Source organism: Streptopelia decaocto, assembly GCF_964273445.1.
Source record: "Streptopelia decaocto genome assembly, chromosome: 12".
NCBI classification, from domain to species: domain Eukaryota; kingdom Metazoa; phylum Chordata; class Aves; order Columbiformes; family Columbidae; genus Streptopelia; species Streptopelia decaocto.
In genome coordinates this window covers 2904171-2910437 of record NC_138667.1, presented here as the reverse complement: position 1 = coordinate 2910437, position 6267 = coordinate 2904171, and the positions used below count along the sequence as shown (strand labels likewise).

At 47.6% G+C, this 6267-nt stretch overlaps 1 long non-coding RNA gene across 1 annotated transcript; it reads right to left on the bottom strand.

The window, feature by feature from the left end:
• Nucleotides 1–2759: 2759 nt before the first annotated feature.
• Nucleotides 2760–5685, bottom strand: LOC309445226. The gene is made up of 3 exons (XR_014185254.1): nt 5187–5685; nt 3959–4128; nt 2760–3128 (listed from the first exon to the last, which is right to left on the bottom strand). It is a non-coding gene; the product is annotated as an uncharacterized lncRNA (long non-coding RNA).
• Nucleotides 5686–6267: the final 582 nt, after the last annotated feature.

Genomic DNA, 6267 nt, shown 5'->3' with positions numbered 1-6267 from the left:
GTTCTTCAAATGAAAGGTATAACTGAGAGATAACAGGATGAATGGAAGCAAGGGAGAGTCTTATGTTGTACTTGATGACTTGCCAAGCAACATGAACACTTAGCAAGACATGCCTTATCCTTCCACTCGATCAGAATAAAACATATGCAGCCTTGGAAATGCAACAGTATGCAAAAACTATGAAACTATGCTCTTGCCATTCACATTTGCTTCCTGAACTTTACCCAGCAATTTACAGGCCCTGTTCCTAGAAAAAAGGGAGATTGTCTCCTCTTTCTTTGCATGCAGATTACATGAGAATAGGGGGAAAAAAATCCTTTGACCTTTCAAGATGTGGTTTGTAAATCACCTCTCCATCTGAGAAACTCTGGATGAATAAATATTAGTAATAACCTCTCTGCCTTGGCCAGAAGAAAATGAAGAGGTAGGAGAATAAAATGAACCCTTATGTTGGAATCATGGAACTCTTTTGCCTCTGCCCTGCCTGTCCAACACAGACGCCTTGGCATGCACACAGCACCCAGACAAGCACTCCTGCTTCCCATCTTCTTCCTGATGAGACCACCCATGGGCACTGGAGTACCATGGATTCAAGAGGAGTTTGGAGGGGTACACAGGCCATACACCCCGTCTCCATCACTGGAAGGAGCTCATGGCATGGAAAAAACAAGAACACATTCCACTGGTGCAATCAAAAGAACATTGACCTCATTGGGACCTAACATTGGTGCTATTATGATGTTGGGGTGAGAAGTGTCTATTTATTCTCCTTTCACTTCTTGTTAAAAAGCACAGCCCATGTCAGAGCTGAGGAGAGCTGCAACACAGAGGAGACATTATTCTCAGCTTTGGATTAAGATCAGTATTTTAATGAAAGCACTTATTAGACCCAGCTGGGGCTCAATTTTCCAGTGAGTTGGGAAAAAAAAAATATTGCCCTGGCCATTCTTCTCTGGGGATTGTGCAGAGACATCTGAGAGTATCAATTACTGATCATAATACTCTATTGGAAACCAACAGCTGGGGAAAAGCCGCTGGCTGGAAGCGGCTGGATTGCTTTACATTTTAAAGTATAGTTCTTGAATATCCGATGCCCATTTTTTCCCCGCTCTGGGACCTTGACCACTCTCCAGGAGCTGCAGTGACTGTGCCCTTGCCACTCTCTCACACCAGTGCCACCGTACCAGCCACCAGAGGAGGCTCAGCTCTCTGCAGAGACCACAATTGGCCTTGGGCTGCCTGATGCAGAACCAAACACAGCCTCAGGGTCCTCCTATGGGCTGTGCACATAGATCAGAGCCACCCAAATCCTTCACCACAGGCAGAGAGATGCTCGGGGTACTCTGTCTCCCAAAAATCACAGAAACCCAAATGGTCTCTTAGCTATTTGTGTGTCAACACAGGTCACTGTGGGAGATGTGCCAGGGTAATTTCTGATTTTAGAGCCCTCCAAGAGCCTTAACTCTGAATTCACAAGCATCCCATACTGCCCTGGGGGCAGAGGGGAGGATGCCCAGGCATTTAAAGCAATCTTGTGCTGGCCAGGTCTGCTGCAGCCCTGTACTCCCATGGGAACATGTCCTGTCACCCAGGCAGGACAAGGGTGACAAGGGGAACTCACTGCTACGCAAATAACTTGGTTTTGACAAAATTACTGTGTGGGAAGGGAAACATCATTCAGTCAGCTGAGCATATGGGCCTCCTCCTTCCTCATGCGGTTATGGGGTAGAGGAACAACTACATGGACATGAGGTTATTCCTGGAGAACACAGATGCTAACGTGCCCTCTGAATGTTTGTACCATCTGGTACCAAGGCCCCATTGAAACAGGCTTGGGAAGATTTGTAACTTAATGCAGTGGTGAAAGAAAGGTGGGTAAGGAAGGACACAGGAGCAATCATGCAGATCTGTGTGTCCTTGTGGCATGGAGAGCTTTGCACGGGACATATGGAGGAAGACAGACCCTGAGCTGGGATCTTGCAGTGCAAAATAAAAGACGATGGCATCTCAGCACCTTATGCAATAGCTGATCCAGGGTCTAACACAAAATCAGAGCTGAGGGAAGCTGTTATTTTGAAGTTAAACATCAGTACATGCACAAGAGGTTCATAGCAAGGAGCCGATCTCTGCCTTGTTCAGCAAGCAGGGTATGGAGATGTGCACATGTGATGTTACATTTACAAACTGGCAGAAGGTAAAGTGGCCAACAGCAGTGGGTGGGATGTGCCCAGAGCCACCAGGTCGCTCCTCGTGGCTCCCAAGGGTGCAGAGGGTGGCAGCATTTGCTCCGGCCCTGAGGGATCGAGCAAGGGGCAGAGGGAGAGACATTCACAGATGTGTGCCAGCGATTTCTGGAAGAGTTTAAAGCTGTCTGCACGTGAACAGCTGCACTGAACCATAATGGATGGTCACTCTCAAAGGCAAGCTGTACGCTTCCCAACAGAACAGGCTGTGTGTGTGTGAACCACATGTCACCCCAGGGCTGGAGGCTGTGGGGAGGACAAGGGGGATGGGAGGGACGCCCACTTGCCGGGTTGAAGGTTTCACATTCTTTCAGTTGTAGTGGCTGGAGTTATTTTCCTCCACTTGGAATTTCAGATCTGGGTGGATTTTATCAGAATATCAAATCAACGAAATGCTCTAAATGCTGTTGGAAAACAAACTCATTCGAGGAGCTGATCCCCAGTGAGCCTGGGACCAGGTAGCCTGCGAGTTTCAGGAGAAAGCAAAGGAAATCACAGGCACTTTGGCTTTGGGAATAGAGATACTCCTTGAGATTTGGTTAACTTTTTTATTCCCTTCATCATTCCCACAGCCAGTCCATCCCAGCTGAACTGGGAGCCTAATTCTTCACCAGGAGGAGAAGAGAATATGCATGAAACCTTAAAGGCCTTTCCCACATCTTAAAAGAGAAGAAAAATCCTCCCTCCCGACTCTATGCTATTTTCACAGCCCTGTGATAACACAGGGGCTGAAGGGGCACCTCTTCGGACCCAAACCCAGCCTAACATGACAAATTACGTCTCCCACAAACACCCTCCAGCCAGGGACACAGCGCAGTGTTCGCAGCTGCTCGAAGTCCAAAGGCAGATGCTAATCGTCATCTCATGGAAACAAGCAACGAGCACCTGAAAAGAAACCGAGTCTGAGCATCACACAGACCAGCCATTCAGCTCCGGCTAGCCCCATTAGATTTGGTTGACAAAAGAATCCAATGTGCACATTTATAATTTGCCAAAGAGAAAAAAAAAGAGAGAGAGAAAGGGAAAAAAAATAGGAAGAAAAGCTTTCCCTTCTGAATGGAGAGTTCCTGTGGCCCAGCCTCCCTCCTCGTCAGCAGACAGGGTGGAATTCCCAGGCTACGAGGGAAATCTCCTGGGGCTGATCATGTTCTTAAAGGCATGTTCCCAATCAAGAAGGCTGGGATGAGGCATAATAATTGCATAGGCTTCCTGAGAACTGGCTTAATATCCCTCAAGACTGATTTAACCTAGTTTTTCATTCTGCTTTCACATAAAAAAAAATAAAGATCTGTCTATATCTTGATATACTGCAAATCAGGAAATGGAGGCGTATGGTATATCTCATCCTCCCCTGCCGGCAGCTCTTGGAGGCACGCTGCCAAGGCAGAGCTGCCTTTGCTTCTGCAGACACTTCCATTGTGTCAGCAAAGCTGTGCCGATTAACACTGGTGAGAAAGAGAACCTAGTGGCCTGTTAAAGGTCTGAGAGTCAGGAGCTATCTAATCCTGTGCTGGCACAGGCTTTGACGTCCTTGAAATTCACGTATAATAATTAGTATCATTACTAGCCTACTTTACACACCTATTGTTCTGTAAAGTCAAATGGGGATGGAAAACTTCATAAGCTCCGGGCCATAGCTGACTATGATTATCGTTAACACAAGGATACTGGAAACTGTGCTGATATTATTGGACAAGTGCCAACCCCGTACTTACCTTTGGAGTCTCTGGAGCACCTTGAGGCAGATCCCCAGATCCAGAGGCACACGCTGGCATTTCCCTTCCCAGCTGAGCTCAGGCTGTCAACCTTCTGCCAGGCAACCCCACGAGACGCTGGGAAAGACCCCAGACCGCTGCGCCCGCCTGATGCTCTACATGTGCTGTCACTGCAAGACCAGATGGGAGAGACAGAGGTTATCAGCTCTGAGCCAGGCAGAGAACCTGCCTGCAGCAGATACCGCGCTGCTACGGGCACTTAAAAGCAGAGGGCAGACCCACGGCTCCATCCCAGGGGACCGGCTGGGTAAATCCCAGGGAGCACCCACAGATAAATAACGCGGTCTGGCCGCAAAGCCGCACAGCGGCGTGGATGCAGACATACTAGTCTGGCTTGCTTGCAGAAACACTGGGCTTTTCTGTCCCACAAGAACAGGGTTAGCCTTTTCTGCAGGGACAGCTATCAGCCCTCGCTTTGACATTAGTACAGGCCATGCTGGACTGATGTCAGAAGTGAGCTGGTTGCTGTAAAGTTATCTTTAGACTGTGCTACACATGCTTATAGAGAGACTGTAATTGCAACTGGCCTTCTTCATTACAAGTGCTTTTAATCCTGTAATCATTGAATGCTCTACAGACAAAGAAACAACTATTTCACATCAAATGCTACCAGTTTGGACTCCCAATTCCAGCTTTAAAGATACAGATCTCTGACAGCAGAGTAAAAAGATTTCTCTGGGGTCTATAGTAACACATACCTTATAGCTGTACTCCAAATATATCCCCAAACGCTACATAACATCATCCCGGTACAAGATATTTGGTAGGTTGCCTTCCACTGCTAAACTGGCTCAGCATGGCAGACATGTCTATGTGACAACTGGGCAAGTCACATTTGATGCCACATGTTTGTGACACAACAGGCCATTTGCAAAGCCCAAAGTGTAAATTTTGTCTAAAAAGAAAAAAAAAATATATGTGTATATATATATATATATATATATATAAAAAATAAAGGAGCGGATGAATTAAATTACGGGACTTAGGGTCATGAATCGCACCTCTGATCCATCCTGCTCCTCGGTCAAGCACAACCCCATATAAAGCTACACCTTGTCCGGCTCAAGCAGCCACGCGAGCCCTGAGCTCCCCTTGGCTCCCTCAGACCCAAAGTAGAAGGAAACAATAGTCCCTTACAACCCTTGGGACCAATTCCCAGGTTTCTTACCCATTCTGAGCCCAGTCCTTTCTCTCGCCGCGGGCAGCGGCAGCTCGTCCTGAGCGCACAGCACCAGACTTTGCCTGCTCTAGAAGTCACTGTCTTCAGCAAGAAATCGGCTCGGAGTCTAACGGCCTCACTTAATTTTGCTGGAATCACTCTCTGCTCTTTGACGCAGGGCTGGATCTACAGCAGCTGACACAAAGACAGGGCGACAGAGGATGAAACAGGCAATTTCCATCAGTCTCTTCGGCAGATGCGGGTGAGCGCAGGCTTCGCTACAGAAACTCCACAGGCCACATTTTTGGCAGGTCCTGGGCTGTATAAACAAACAGGCAACATGACCTGAGCTCCCATAAATTTCCTGAAAATCCTTAATGACTCTAAAGACTTAATAAAGTGTTTCACAGCAGAGGCAGCAGCCAGTAATTATGGTTTTGGAATCTGCGAAGTAGCAAGTCGAAGTCCAGCTCTGTGATTGAAAATGCAAGCAGTAATAATAGCTCTTTCAGAGCACAACCCACTTCTTTTGCCATCATATACCCTGCTCTGTGAGCTGGTGTGTCCCCAGCCAAGCACGCAGTCAGCAGAGGTTTTAATCAATTTGCAAAATACATTCAATATAGGGACAAATTCTTGCGGATGGAGTTGCAAAGCATTGTGAAAGTGTAAACTGTATGCTGGGAGACCATGATTTAGCAAAAATTATCATTTAAGGGGGCAGCTACAAGCTCTAAGAGACAGTCTTCTCCTGGAAGCAGGACACGCAGGAAAGGTTTGGGACCTGCCACCATGTGCGGGGGTTGTCACTGCCGTACCCCACGTCCAAGATCCATCCATGGGGACATCAATACCACGTCCGCAGGCAGGTGGGTGCGTATGAGCTGAAGCAGGGTTAGAAGAGGGGAACAAGAGGGGTCAGAGCTCCCACAGACACCCCTCAGATTCAAAGAGAGCCACTGTCCCTCACTGGTCAGTCAGGTCATCGTGATTCTGGGAAAGGCACTCCCAAAAATTAGATGTAGGAAAACACAGCCCCACACATTGCTTGGAAAGGCTGCCAGTTCCGACTTATTCATAGAATGTCATC